This window comes from Myotis yumanensis, unplaced genomic scaffold (assembly GCF_028538775.1).
Source record: "Myotis yumanensis isolate MYYU_CA2020_CCGP unplaced genomic scaffold, mMyoYum1.0.hap1 SCAF_11, whole genome shotgun sequence".
Classification (NCBI taxonomy): domain Eukaryota; kingdom Metazoa; phylum Chordata; class Mammalia; order Chiroptera; family Vespertilionidae; genus Myotis; species Myotis yumanensis.
The window spans coordinates 5,100,807-5,113,622 of NW_027223762.1; the positions used below are offsets into that span (position 1 = coordinate 5,100,807).

The window sequence follows — 12,816 nt, forward strand, 5'->3', positions numbered from 1 at the left end:
CGGTAACCCTGCTTCATGCTTTTGTTTGGTGGTTGAGAAGATTGAGGCTCAGAGAAGCCTCGCTCGAGGTTCGGCGACTTGGACAAGGAACCCAGAGGAGAACGTGTCTTGGACTCTCTGGCCTTTGGAATTTTTTAGAAAGCAGCCACATGGTCTGGCTGACTCCTCAAACAACTGGTCATTGACCCTGAATGCAAAGCTCCCCCTTTTTTTAAAAAAAACACAGATTTTCAAAAAGGGAGGTGGCACGTTTTCCAGATTGCTGTTGGTATTGTTTTTGCAGCTTTACCCTGGGAGCTAAATTAGTAAAACAGTCCACGTCAGGCATGTGGTCGGGGTGGCTCTCCCTGTTTCCCTTAGAAAAATATTGTGATGGAACAGCGTGCCCCAGGGGCCCAGTGGCGGGCAGGCTTTGTTATCCAGGGACGGGCATGTGAGCACCCAGCCTGTAAGTCTCTCAGTGGGTCTCTCTCTGCTCTCCCCTCTCTCTTGCTCTGTCTGCCCCCTCTCTCTCTGTTTCTATCTATCTCTTTGTCATTCATTATCTGCTTCTCTCTCTCTCTCTCTCTTTCTCTCTTTCTCTCTCTCTCTCTCTCTCTCTCTCTCGCTCTCGCTCTCACTCTCACTCTCACTCTCCCTGTTTCAGGAAGACAGCAACAGCCACGGACTCTCCCCCATGGGCATCACTGATTAGGTAATTTTTCTGGCTACTGTACTTCTGAAGAGCCATTTCCCTGTGCAGAAAACCAAAACCAAAAAAGGGAGCTTGCATTTGTTAAGCAAATAGATCGGCCAGGCGCACCATGTGAATCTCACAGATGTATTTCCCTAATCTGTCCTCATGAATACCGTCGACTTCATTTTCCCAAAGGGTCAGGGAACCTAACTTCAGAGAGCTGGAAAGACCCGCGGAATCACGAGGAGAACATGGTGCAGAATCATTTAATAAACTCCTGTCTCCCTCCCACACCTAGGCTGTGCCCATCGACACTTGACTTGGCCAAAACACTGGGAGTTCTGCAGTGTTTTAGTTCAAAAGCAGGAGGATATAATTTGGAAGCTGTAAATTGCTGCAAGAACATGAAGAATTAGTTTTAGGAGGTTCTCTTTCAGACCGTGCTCTGGGGCCCCGGCTTCCTGACTGTTCCCCGCCGGGGTTCACGTGCCCGGAGAGGCTGGGCCTTCTGGCTCCAGCTCTGAGCAGCAGACAGAGGGCCCGTAGGTCAGGAAATCACGATTATCAACGCGCCACGCTTGTTCCTGTTCTCAGGCAACCAGGGACAGGGCTGAGAGATGGGGTGGGGGTGGAGAAAGAGGAAGAAAAAAACAGGAAGTGTGGGGGGAGGAAATGATAGAGAAAACACAGCAACTCTGAAAAGTCCTTGGCCTGATGAGAAAGTGATTCTGAGCCGGAGTCCCTGGGGCTGGCTCTGCGTTTGGGGAAAGCGGGTCATGGTGGCAGCGGGGAGAGACTGGGGTTGGTACCCATGACATCTCCAGCCCAGGGCCCGGCCCGAGAAGATGGCGCCCTGGCACAGGCACTGTCTCCCACGAGCACTTGGTGCCGACAAAGGACAGAAGCAATTCCCAAAGAGGAATCCCGGGAAGGCCGCGTCCCTCACCTCTGGGCTGTGGCCAAGAACCCAGGTGCGCCCACAAGGACCGGGAAACGAGAGAGGAGCGGCTGAGGTGAGGGAGCCTCAGGGGTGTCACCCCACCCCCTGCTCTCCTTCTCGATTGCTCTCTAACGTGTAACCTGCTTTCAGTGTATACGATTGGGCCTGGGTTCACCTAACAGGGCCCAGCCAGAGCCCCGCTTTCTTCTACCACAAAGCTAAGCAGGCCAGGCCAGGGGAAGGCTAGTCTCCCCCGGACCTGCCTTTATGCACCTCCAGTCTCCTCCTGTCCATGTTGCCACTTCACTTGCTTATAGACTCTTATAGAAGTCCCCCACTCCCAGTGGGCATCGTAAGGATGGCAACCACCTGGTAAGCAGAACAGCCACGCAAATAGACAAGCCCGATGATCACTAATCATGCTGCAACAGATACTGATGAGTGGAGACTTAGAGCCTGCCGATGGCACCAGGAGGACGAGGGCCACCTCCCTGGAGGCCACCATGCAGCACTCCCTCTGCAAGCAGTGACAGCAACAGGGAAAGGGTGAGGCACACGGGAGGGCCGACAGTGGGAAGAAATCAGGAATAAAAGGCAGAGGAAGGAAGCAAGGCTCCAGGTGGGAATGTGGAGAGGTGCTGGGCCCACAGGACAAGGAGTTTGTCCCCAGCCCCCCTTGGGTGGCAGCGCCCCCAATTCCTTCCCACCTGCCCCTACCCTTCAACACCCCTGTCCTCCACTCCTCCCCCCCCCCCCCCCCCCCCCGGGAGTCAGCCAGCACCAGTCAGTGACATCTGGCCCTGGTGTGTACACAGCATGGCTTGGTGGTGGGAGGGAGGAGGGAGTTGGCTAGGCTGGGGAGGGGACAGGGAGGCCAAGATGACAGTCCTCAGGGTGAGTAGAAGGGCTGGTGCCTTAGGAATCCATCCCCATGTCAGAGGGGAACAGACCTACGGGACAGGCGGGTGACCATGATGTTGTCAAAAGTCCTCAAACACTGCACACACTCCCAGGTCACACACACTCTCAGGTTGCACACACTCACAGGTCGCACACACTCACAGGTTGCACACTCTCACAGGTCGCACACCACTCACAGGTCGCACACACTTTCACAGGTCGCACACACTCACAGGTCGCACATGCTCCCAGGTCGCACACACTCACAGATTGTACACACTCCCAGGTCGCACACACTCCCAGGTTACACACACTTCCAGGTTGCACATGCTCCCAGGTCGCACACACTCACAGATTGTACACACTCCCAGGTCGCACACACTCCCAGGTCGCACACACTCCCAGGTTGCACACACTTCCAGGTTGCACACACTCCCAGGTCGCACTCCCAGATCACACACACTCCCCGGTCACACACACTCGCAGGGACACCAGGCTCTGGTTTCAGCCTCATGAAGACCTGGGAACAGGACAGCACAGAACTCACCTCTCACCACTTCAGAGGCGGGGAGATTAAAGCCCAAATAATAAGTCACGGAATAATAATAATGATGATGATGATGATGCCATCTGTGGCAGCCTATTATGTGTCAGGAAACAGGCCAGGCTTTCCGCAGGTCCTTAGTAATTACTCCCACTCTGTGACGGCCGTGTCATTACTCCTCATTTGTAGCTGAGCTACACTAAGTAATTTCCTCGGTCTGAAAGCCAGCTGGTATGAGACAGGAGCTGCTGCACGCTCTGTGGTCTGTGTGACATTTTGTCCTGTGATGTCACTGCCTGTGCACCGCCTGTGCTGTGACATGGTTACATGCCTTACTCGTGACCGTGCACCCGTGCCGACCCACAGCCGGCTTCTGCGCCGTCGGCAACACGGGTGCAGGTTTCTGCCTGAGTGCGTCATCCCCGTGGCATCTGCACGTGGGCAGGTATTCGGTCGCATACAATGAGGGCGACCATGGGATTCACCATCTAAACTGAGTGCTTGTGGGAGTGGGAAGCAAACCATGACGACAACTGGGACAACAGGCATGAGCCGGACGGTCGCAGGCACCCAGGACATGTGGGCACCCTGATGTGGGCACCCACAGCCCCGAGGGCCAATTACGCTTGTTGGGAGAGAACTGTCCCAGCAATCCCGGGCTTTCCAATCCACACACACATTCCTCTGCAACCGTTCCCGCCCCTTAGCTCACCAAAGGTCTTCTCCATCTGCTGGGCCTGTAGGCTTTGCATATAAATCAGGCCGATGCCACAGGTTATGACGCATCGTGCTACGATGGGAGAAGCAAGGGTGTGACCAGCTTCACTTATTTTTTTAATATAATTTTTATTGATTTCAGAGAGGAAGGGAGAGGGAGAGAGAGAGAGAAACATCAATAACAAGAGAGAATCATCCATCAGCTGCCTCCTGCACGTCCCACAATGGGGATCGAGCCTGCAACCTGGGCATGTGCCCTGACCGGGAATCAAACTGGGACCTCCTGGTTCATAGGTCAACGCTCAACCACTAGGTCACACCAGCTGGGCAATAATATATTTCAAAAGGACTGTGGGCCCCCAGAGCCCAAATGCACAGCTGTTCTGATAACCAGCCACTCCCCAACGTGCAGGCTCGGTGGCTCTCCTCCCTAAGGCAGCTGGAGACTGCAGGCCACCGACAGGACACAGACCCTGTTGCCTCAAGGGGCAGCGTGTGGCTGGGACCCGCCTGACCTTTCTCCACCGCCAGTCGGCACTGACCCTGCCAGAGGGTAGGGAGGACGGAGGCGGCACTTAGAGCCTGCTTTCATCTTGCTGTTCCCTCAGAATCTGCCTTCTTAGGAATCTGCTCCAGGAGAGAAAGAATCTGCCTTCTTAGGAATCTGCCCCAGGAGAGGAAGAATCTGCCTTCTTTTGAAACCAGGGACCCGTCTTGACTCACACTCTCCCATCAGTTCAGGTAAAGTAAATGCCAACAAAAAAGCGTAGGCCTCCGTCCGTCCATTGTCGGAAGAGACCTGGCATTTATTGAATCACAGAGCATGACAGGACGGCTAGCCCACAGGTTCCTGACAGCTCTGCCGAGGCTCAGGGCCTGAGGGTCCGGGGGTGCCTGGGGGGCGCGGTGGCTCTGGGCCCTTCTCCTGCAGCCACGCAGGCAGTTAAGCCAGGCTCCTTATCTGTTCTGTGTAGGAGCTTCTACAAGTGGTCATACTTGGTAAGTAGGTAAGACCCTTTTTCCAAATTAGGTCATGTCCGCAGGCCGTGGTGGTTAGGGCATGGACTCGCCTTTGGGGGTGGGGCGCCATGCAACCCACTACCTCTATTAGTATCATGACAACAACTATTATCATTTCTAATATTACTCAGGAGACACTTCCATCCTAGAGAAGGGAAGGGACTTGTTTAATGCCACTCAGCACGGAGGTGGAGAAGCCAGGACTGGGGCGCAGGTCTCCCCACCGTGCCAGCGTGTGGGAACCCACTCAGGGTCTTCCCTGTCAGCGTGCTGGGAACCCACTCAGGGTCTTCCATGTCAGCGTGCTGGGAACCCACGGTGAGAACCCTGTCCTGGGAGCGGCCTAGAGACCTGACGGGGGCCAACCAGAGCGGCCTGGGCTCGGCGATCCGAGACTGTCAGGGGTCAAGGAGTGGGTGACGGTGGTGGCACTGAAGAATGCCACTCTTCCTCACTGGGCACTGCCTCTGCCCAGGCACTGTGCTGCCCATCACATCATGTGACTGTCACCCTTGGCCCTCACATGGGTCCTGCTGAAAATGAGGGCATGCCCACTAGCCACATCTTACAGATAAGCAGCTGGAGGGTGACTCAGCGAGGCCGGGTACCAGCCCACGATTAACAGCACACGTTTATAGGAGTTGGTCGTGAAGCACACAACTGAACCCAAGTTCAACCTCACGGCGCTCACTCCAACCTCTGCGCTCCACAGCCATGGAGGGTCCGTCCATCACACCAGATGGGACGTCTGACCTGGGGTGGGAGGGCAGTGGCCCGTGGCAAGACCAGAGCCTGGGTCTCTGCTCCAAAGCTCACACTGGCTCCATTTCCCAGAGCTGTGGTTTAACGTCGGTTCTGACCCCTGTCCCACCTACACAGCCAAGAAGGTGAGCACCCCCATGTGCGTGGCCAGGGACACGGGTCAAACTGGCTGAGGGATTCGGGAAACCCCACCCAGTCTTCCATCTGAACAGATGGGCCAGGCCAGGGGCTTCTGTCTCCGACAGGATTTCGGTGTTGGTATCATCATGTCCTCCTCTGGGCTGGGGAGCAGGGACACGTGAGAAATCAAATGAGATGAGTATCTTCCTCCCTCTGACAACCCCAAACATCAGTACGATGACATCGCAGTCAGCCTGGGGCCTTTCATGCTCGCTCCCCTCCTCCCAGGGCGGCAACTTCAGGGGTGTCGCTGTAACGACTTGATAGGCTGGAGTCTGAGGCGTCGGCAGCCTCATCTCCTCCAGGCAGGCGGCACTCAGACAGAGAGGAAGACGTACAAATTGCCGGTTATAAAAGCAGCCGTGGGGCTGGAAGGACAGCTCAGGGAACAGACAATAATGTCGCAATAACTATGGAAGGTGCAGACGGGTATAAGACTCATCAGGAGGATCGCTTTGTAATGCATACGAATGTCTAATTGCTATGTTGTACACCTGAAGTGAATATCATATTGTATGTTAACTGTAATTGAAAAATAAATTTTAAAAAATGTTAAAGACAGAAGTGAACACAGTTCAGGCCGCAGAGGCCCTGCTGGACCACAAGCCAGGACGACGGCTTGAGGGAGAGGGAAGGCTCCACAGGGAGGCGAGGAGACCCGGGTCTGCCCCCAGCGTGGCCTTGGCTGGGAGGTGTGACCTGAAGTCCCTCATTTCTCCTCTCTGATCGTCAAATGCAAAGTCTGCCCAATGCTGACCTTACAATGAAGGACATGGCCCAGCAGGCCGCGGTGGGCTCCTTTGAAGACCCAATGAGCTTTCTCCACTAAAGTACCGCAGCTCTTGAGGGTCATGTTTCATCTCTGCTGATGGATGGAAAGTTTCCTGAGAGGAGGGGAATGTCTTACTTATCCAGAGCCCCGCACACATGACGTGTGGAGGGTGGGATCTGTAAAATTCGGCTTCCTGGAAGGCAGTGAGCAGCTCAGTGTGCTGGGGAGGGCAGAGGAGGTTCAGGGATACAGCCGAGAAAGAGGCTGGTGAGAGGCTGTGTCCGAGGCTGACTGGGATGCCCACAGGTAGCTAGTGTATCAAGTGGTCGTGTCAGTATTAGTGGGAGGATGGGCTGTGGAAAGAGCCTGGGGCCTCAAGACCAATGCTTCTTTGAGCCCTGGCTGCCCGTCTCTATAATGGGAGCAATAGCTCCATGTCAGGGTCCTATGGTTACCGCCAACATTAAAAGTGGCCAGTGCAGTATTGGTACCTATTTGAACTTCAGCAAATACAACGGCCCCTAAAAACATGCCGAGCAGCACAGATAGACAGCGCTGACCTGGACTGTCAGGGTAAACGATGCTTGTGGAAGTTCAAGGCCAGTGCTGCCCAGGAATAGGAAACTAAGAAATGGGGCCTGGCAGGACTGCACTGGGCACCATCTGAGGGCCAGTCTGGCTGCAGCCATTTGTTGCCAAGTTCCCGCAGACGCTGGCGTGCTATAAGGATCTGCAAACGCTGGCAGCACCCATGTACCCAACCAGGCGGGTCTCCCACGGCAACACCACCAAGTGCCACATACCACCTGTGAGCTCCCTGCAGCCCCTGGCCCACAGAGCCACCGACAGGGGCCACCTCTGGGTGGCTTACACTGGGTGTTCTTCTAAGAAGACCCACTTGCCCCCTAAGGCTGGGGGATGGCAAAACACTGGGGCTTGAAAAGCAGGCAATCTGGGCTCCTGTTTCAGCTTTGACCTTAAACATTCTTGTTTTTAATTTTTATTTATTGATTGATTTTGGAGGGGGGGGGCGCGCTTTGTTGTTCCACTTATTTCTGCATCCATTGGTTGATTCTTGCATGTGTTCTGACCGGAGATCAAACCCACAGCCTTGTATTGGGATGACGCCCTAACCAACCGAGCCACTGGCCAGGGCCTGCTTTGACTTTCTGTCTCTCTAAGACACTGGGCAAGTCACTCCCTGCCAATGAAGTGGACTTGGGAACCTGGGACCCTCAGTGTCTGGAACAGCCTTTCAACAAAGTGTACTGTAAGAGCTTCACCTACGAGAGACACTGCCCTTTGAGAAAGCGATTTGCTACAAAACCCCACTTAAAGGAACCTGTCCTGCAGAACGCCCCCATTCTGATCTAACAGGAACACGCTCAAGTCCACGGGTAGCTGGTTCCTAGTTCCCACCCCATCGATTCTTGGCTGTGCAATCTTTCGTGAGTTGCTTTTCTCCTCTGAGCCTGTTTTCTCCTATGAGCCTCAGAGGTAATGGTATCTGCTTTACCTCCCAGAAAGCACCGATCTCATTTTACTCAAAGGCTATGAGGCTGGCCATCCTCCCCTTCCGTGAACAGATCCAGATACACGTTTACCAGGCAGGCGTGGGAGAAAACGGGGAATTTCCATTACTCTTAGTAAGGGGAGTGGTTCGGGGATGACGCGAGGAGGAATGATGGAGAAGGTACCTGCGACAGCTGGCAGCCGGCTTATCTGTATCTCCTCTGCTGAGGACAGTCCCCTGGCCCAGGCAGCACACCCTGGAGACCGCATTGAGATAATAGCACAGCTGCTCCCGGTCCAGGGTCCCTGCTGCCCGGCGAATCACCAGGCACATGAGCATTCAGGCCCATTCAGCCTCAAGACTCAAAGCGATTCTGCCTTCCCCAGCTCAGGGCTGTAGGGGTGCATCACACACCCTCACCTGGTCCCAAGAAAGGGGGGAGCTCTGGACAGGAAAATGCTGGGAATAAGCTCCCCACAGAAATCAACTACTGAAAATGTACTTTCCCTGTGAGAACCACCGCTGTCTAACAAAATCCATATTCCCGGGTTTAGCGTTCAAGTCATAGGAATTGAAAACCATCCTTCATATAAGCTCTCAACTTAAGCCCCATATGGCTTACTGCAGCTTCGTGTTTTCTTGCCCTGGTATGCACACAGACTTATAGCTCCACACACCTCCATTCCTTCTATCATCCTTCAAGGACAGCAGCAGCCTCACCTTCTCCGTGAAGCCTTCTCTGATATGCTGACACCCCACTTCACACTGACCTCTCCTTCTCCGAACTCTCACAGCACTTTCTATCTGCGCTGCTCAGCATTCAGCAGCCGTGGGGCACCTCATCACTTTTGGACTGGACTGTTCTACCAGCCTCCTAACTGGTTTCATCCGGCCGCACTCCGGCCCAGTGCTCTGCACAAACTACTTCCTAAAGCACAACTCTAATGCATTGAGTCTTTGCTGCTGCTCAAAACCCTTCAGGCACTTCCCACCACTTCCGGGATCAAATCCAAACGCCACAGCACGCCCCCACCCCTCCTCTGGGGCTACCCACATCCAGTCACACCAAACTACCCCCCGAGGTTATGTAATGAGGTAGCACCAACAGTGGGAGGAGAAACCAGGTCTCCTGCTAACCAGAGAAGGGTTCTTCCCACAGTCCCGGGCTCTCCCAGGTCTGATGCTGGACCATGGAGAGATGGCTAGAAGCATATGGTACGGAACCATGGCCAAGGTCAAAACCACAAGACCAACTAGGTCCTTAGGCTTGATGAGTTTTCAATCTGATGACAACCAGCCAATTCACCAAACAAGCAAATGCAAGAGCAGGCATGGGAAGCTCAGACATAAGAGTGCATTTGCTCTTTTCATCGACAGTGAGAAGATTATTATTTGTCCTTTCACAAGGGTGGACACTGAGGCTTATATCTGGACTGAAACTCCAGCCAAGACCCTTCTCCTGCACTCTATCTAGCAGAGTATATCCAACAGCCCCCTGGCCCTCACTCTCTTGTACCTCCAAGCACCACATACTCAACATATCTGGTGCTGAGCAACAGCCCACGGTTCCTGTCCAGGAGACCTTACTGATGAGCTCCCTAGGGATTCTGCTCTGTCCTCCTGCTCCTGCATCCCCTTAAATAGAAAGATTATAGAAAGAAATGTTTATTCAACAAAAAAGGGAGAGGGAACATTTCATTCTAACAGCTCTATGCTTATTCAAACAAATGATCAAAAACCCTTACCAGGCTAAAGCACCCCCATCACACTCCACACTAATAAACGTGTGTGATTATGAGAGAAGGAGGACTGATGGAAGGACAAGGTCCAGAGGAGGCAAGATGAATATCTGAGCCAAGTCCTCCTGGATCCAGGTGACACCAGCTTACCAGAGCCAATTACATATCCCTCCTCCCCAACTTTAGCTTCTGTGAGGTCTGATAAGTAGAAACCAGCCATGGTGGGAGTATTTACACCATGAAATTGGCAAACATTCCTCATCAGGTGTGTTTTGTTTTTGTTTTTTCCCAGGGAATCGGTTCTGTAACATGTATCAGCCCACCACTAAATGGGTCCAGGAGAAGGACACTGGGTTGGGAAGACAGGAAATTTAAATTGTAGCTACAGCTCTGCCTCAGTTGGAGCTGTTTGATGGGCAAGTTTCTTCTCTTTCTGGTCCTCAATTATCTTTTTTTTAAAAAAAAAAATATTTTATTGGTTTTTTACAGAGAGGAAGGGAGAGGGATAGAGAGTTAGAAACATTGATGAGAGAGAAACATTGATCAGCTGCCTCCTGCACACCTCCCACTGGGGATGTGCCCGAGACCAAGGCACATGCCCTTGACCGGAATCAAACCTGGGACCCTTCAGTCTGCAGACCGACGCTCTATCCACTGAGCCAAACCGGTTAGGGCATGGTCTTCAATTATCTTATAAAAAGGGAACAAAAATCCTGGCTTTCTTTACACATAACTATATGAACTGAGAGAAGAGAGAAGGGCATTTGGGTCCATGTAAAGTCGTGAGGGCATATTTGCCAATGTCTGCAAACACGTTAGATTGCCACAACTGAATTGTTGGTGCCGCTGGCACCCAGGGATACTGAGACCATCCTACAATGTGTGAGACGGTCCTTACAATGAAGATGGAATTTGCCCTAGATGGCTGTGGTGCTAAGATTGGGAAACCTGATCTAAAGATATTCAACACAGTGGCCGCTTCAAGCTCCCTGAACATATCAGCGTCCAGGAGAAATCGGAAGGGAACTGGTCAGTTGTCAGGAAACCTAGAGGCCAGTGGCAGACCATTGTGGGGATTCCTACAGGTGACGATGCAAGAGTAAGTCAGCTCTTGTCCTACATGGTGCCGACACACAGTAGGTGCTCAGTCATGGTTTGGGGGAAAAGCAAACGGGTTCAGTGGAAACCATACTGTGCTCTGTCTAGCAGGCCCACACTCCATGGGGTGCATATTCCCCCAGGCCCCAGATGACAACAAGTAGAAGAATCTGACAAATGCAATCTCACCTCCTCTGCGAGGAACATGGGAAAAGCGGTGTGATGTTCCCGCCCTGGAGACTCCGCTTAGGCAAATAATCACCAGCCCGGCGAGCACAGTGGCGGTGGTCAGAGGAGCGATTTTATTTAAGTCACTTTCTAATATGAGTTGAAACATCTTGAAAGGTGAGGCTTTCAAACCCTCCTCTGGGGAGGCAGTTGTGAAAAACACACAGCAGGCAGCCCTGCTTCTGACACATTTAGAAACCACTTTTTTTTTTTTTTGGTAGAAAATCCTTTTATCCCTTGTACCACTTGGGGCTGAAAATACACTTAGCACAAACCACCCTGAGCGGAAACAGCACTGGGTAAGAAACACCCCGGGCATTGTGGCCACCACGGGGAAGGTATCAGAATCGGACTAGGCTGACACAGCTCAGACACAGGGGAAAAGCCGCCACATGGAACACACAGACTAGCCCTGGGGGCCTGGAGTCAGCGGGGCTGTGAGGGAAGCTTAACCACAGCCTCTCCCCAAAGTCCCCTGCTGGGATCCCAACGCCCCATCCTCCATCCTCGCGCTGGGAGTGGCAGATTTCTCAAGGAGTGGAGGACAGGACAGAGGACCTCCCTGGAGTCTCCCTGCAGATCTGAGTCTCCCCCTGAACCATCTGACTCACAAAGCCTTTTAATTAAAAGCCCGAGGGCTCAGAGCTCATTCTAGACGTGCAGGACCCTGTGGCTTCCCAGGCACCGGAGCAGAGTAATGAGCTGGTTTGCCCTTCCTGGTCTATGAATGACAGCTCACTCAACTCTAAATCAGAGGCACAGATGCCAGAGATGGAAGCCACCAAGCAACCCTGTGCCCCACCCCTTCACTCTATGATGAGGGGCTGGGGCTCAGGGGAGGAGGCGCGATGCCCCCAGGGCTGCTCTGAGTTCCTCTCGTGACTCCCAGTCAAATGCAAATGCTGCACACACACCCTGGGAACATTCTTGCTCAGGTCTCTAAACACTCAACTCCAAGGTTCATCTGGAGCCCTGGAACAGGCTGGTTACAATCCAGGCAGGACCTGGGCCCGGAGGGAGGAAGCAAGACAGCTCCAGAGAAACATTTCAAAGCAAAGACTTCATCAGAACCTGCTCTGTCCACGGCTGAATTTCACCCCTTCCGTCCTTCACCTCTCTCTCACTCTTGTGACCATGACCCTGAAACGGAGGTCTTGGAGGAAAGTAAATGCAAAGAAAAGTAAAGACAATTTTTTTTTATTAAAAAAAAAAAAGAAAAGTAAAGAAATGCCCCCAAAGCTAATCAGCTAATGAATTTATTTGGTTCTGATGCTTGTGCCTTAAACAAATTCTTTTTTTTTAAATTTAAAGTTATACAATCCAAAGCAACAATATGATAACTCCCTCAGTTGTGGCAAAATTATTTTGTTATTTTATTAATAATTTCCTGATTTATTAGATTGCAAGCTTGATTTTTTTCATACTATTAATGGCCAACATTTCTAAATATTCTTTATGTGCCAAATGCTTTTCAAAATAATCTCTCATTATTAGCAAATAGCTTTACATACCCTCTCTCTCATTTTACTGATCTGGACACAAAGGCTCAGAATGTTCAGGTGGATTTCCTGAAATCACACAGCCCGTCAATGGCTGAACTGGGATTCTCAGGTAGGTCTGTCTGACTCTTGACTCTTGTGTTCCTTCAACCCTAATGACCTGCGTGTCCCCCAGTGACGTGCTGACTCAGTGCCAGGTCAGACACCACAGACTTGGGAGACCCACCT

The 12,816-nt window shown here is 52.4% G+C and overlaps 1 protein-coding gene across 2 annotated transcripts in view; it reads right to left on the minus strand.

The window, feature by feature from the left end:
- The window catches only part of CYRIA (CYFIP related Rac1 interactor A), an 85,986-nt gene that overhangs the window by 44,950 nt on the left and 28,220 nt on the right, over window positions 1-12,816 (minus strand). The gene's annotated exons all lie outside the window — the stretch shown is intronic.